At 45.2% G+C, this 2,663-nt stretch overlaps 1 protein-coding gene across 1 annotated transcript in view; it reads right to left on the bottom strand.

Annotated features, from left to right (window-relative positions):
* LOC101852917 (serine/threonine-protein phosphatase 6 regulatory ankyrin repeat subunit C) overlaps positions 1–2,663 on the bottom strand; it is a 26,874-nt gene that overhangs the window by 10,047 nt on the left and 14,164 nt on the right. The window lies entirely within an intron of this gene.

Raw genomic sequence — 2,663 nt, 5'->3', positions numbered from 1 at the left:
GCCACTTCGTTCTCGGTTGCGCACTTGACAAGGAGTGCACCACAGGAAAGTTTCTGTACACATGTGGGAATGTATCCCAGAACTTTCCGTAGTGCATCTCCGGTCTTAAAGTGGTTGAGATCGGTAATTCTTCTCTGTGCGTCTTTTGTACTGGAGATGGCCACGTACGGTTGCCTCAGAAGCTCCTTGGGAGGAGGGAGGAAGGAGTCATCGGTAAAGGTCCTTTTACCATTTTTAGAACTTTTGCTCGGCTCGGCAGCCGCACCCGCTTCCGCAAGCCGAGACTTTTTGCTAACGTTGGGAGCTGGGGAAGGGTCTTTAGGGTGTTTAGAATCCATGAGAGTTTTCTATTTGATTAGACTCTGGGGCTCCCCGCCTGCCACGGAGCCCACAAGGGGACACATTGCTTGGATGACCAGAGCTGTGCTAGGGCTACCCCGGAGCTATACTCTCAACGAGAAAGTACAAGACCCTCCCGTCAAGATTGACCCAGGGCTTGATGGGGTTTCAGCTCTCAACCGATTGAGTGGCATGGGCCGTGCCACTCTCCCGTCTAAGAGGAAAACGTGGACCAAAGAGGTGTGTTGGCGAGGTACAGTCCGTGGACTGATCTCACCTCAACCGCCAGATACCCGGTTTCCCTCCGCACGGGTCGCACCTCACGGTCAACGAGGCGTCCACTCTGTGGGATGGGTGACCTCTCTTTTTACTGCACTTGAGGTCAGCGGTGGAAGAAAAGATAAAAGAAGAAAGAAAGAAGGAAGGAGAAGAGGAAGATACATCAAAGTGAGTGCCGCACACGGATCCCAGAGGGTTGGGGTCCGTGTGCAACACTCCGCCTTTGAGGAGGTTGCACCATCTGCAGACAAAGCAGTGGGTCTATTTATATCCCCCCGACCCACTGGGGGTGTCTTTATTGGTGGCTTGAGTCTTCAGGTCTGATCTCACAGTCCAAGCAGGGTTCAGGTCAAAAGGCAGGACAGAAGACAAGCTCTTCAGGCTTACACAGAAAATAATTGATGGATTTCAAAGAGGGGAACAGACAACGGCTGTGTTAGTGGATCTCCAACAAGCCTACGATAAAGTGTGGCGGAAAGGACTACTCTTAAAACTGCAGAACATGGGAATCAAGGGAAACATGTACTCCTGGATTAAATCATTCCTTACAGATAGACTTATCCAGACCCAGATGGGTGAAACCCTATCTATCTTCAAAAGCAGTACTTGAGGAAGGACTCCCAAAGGGATCTTCTGTCAGCTGTACCTTATTCCTTGTCTTCCTCAATGATGAGATGATCTAAATTCCCTAGGAAACTATTGCCGTTTATGGAAGATGAAAGTAAATTGCGAAAAAACTGTCTACTGTTTTTACGAGAAGCTAAAACCTTGCAAATGTAGAAATCCCTCTCAAAACAAAATAGACGGTACTATCTTGAAAAAGGAGAATAACCCAGGGTATCTTGGAGTACAACTTGACAGCAAGCTCAACCTGAAACAACACACCAACAACCTTAGGAAGAAGGCTATGAAGAGACTTAATCTCATCAAATGACTAGCCAGTGCCAACTGGTGATCAGACAAGAACACCTTGAGAGGCCTCTATTTAGGATATACCAGAGCTGTTTTTTATTATAGTCTTGTTCTACAAAACATTTGCAGTAAAACTACAAAGAACTCAATGGACACCATCCAAAACCAAGCTCTTCGTCTTATCTCTGGCGGAATGAGATCCTCACCCACTGTGGCCTGTGAAATCCACACAAATATTGAGCCATTAAAAACTCAAAGAAAATGGGCAGCTTTAGAAGTTTATAAAAGATCTAAAAGGCTAGAAAATAACCACCAAAATAGAATTCTTGTTGACAAGTGGAAACCTAATCAAAGACTAAAAAATACAAAATCTGTACTTGACACTGTCCTCAATCTCCAAGAAAAACATCACCTCCCTGAAAGACGAGAACCTCTGGAAAGAGTTCCCTCAGCTATCCCACCACATCTCACTATAGCAAAGCCAGAAATTAGAAAAACACTTTTGGACAAGAGCAATAAAAACACATATCCTGTGGCACTAAAATATTCTGCCCTTGAAACAATTGATTCCTATCCACCAACATGGATCCACTCATACACTGATAGATCTGCCTTTAAGGCAACAATCAACATTGGATATATGGGTCAATGATCAACTTGCCCAGTGGGATCAAAAAAGACTTTAATTCCAGCGGGTCCTTCTGCTCCAATTTCATTGCCGTACAACAGGCTATCACCAACACAGTAAACTACATCAACTACTTGTTTGACACTAACCCACTTGCTACCACAGACATTGTTATCTTTACAGACAGCCTTTCAACACAAGAGACACTTGGAGTGGGACTGATGTGAACAAAGATATATTGCACTTGATTTGGAGTCTACATAATTTGATAAGTAGGCACCAAGTCAGAGTAGTCCTACAATGGATTCCTGCCCACACTGGGATACTGGGAAATGAAAGAGCTGATGCTCTAGCAAAGAAAGGAGCTGGCCTCCCTCAGCCTGAAACTCCTACTGATTACACCAACTGCTGCCAAACGATCAAGTCAAACCTCAAGGAAGACTGGATGAATAATTCGGCCACAGGTATGACAGGAAGGATGATGTATGGCCACATGAATAAACCA

The sequence above is a fragment of the Aplysia californica genome, unplaced genomic scaffold (assembly GCF_000002075.1).
Source record: "Aplysia californica isolate F4 #8 unplaced genomic scaffold, AplCal3.0 scaffold00115, whole genome shotgun sequence".
In the NCBI taxonomy this organism is placed as follows: Eukaryota; Metazoa; Mollusca; class Gastropoda; order Aplysiida; family Aplysiidae; genus Aplysia; species Aplysia californica.
The sequence above is the reverse complement of the archived record's forward strand: the minus strand, read 5'-3'. Positions and strand labels throughout refer to the sequence as shown.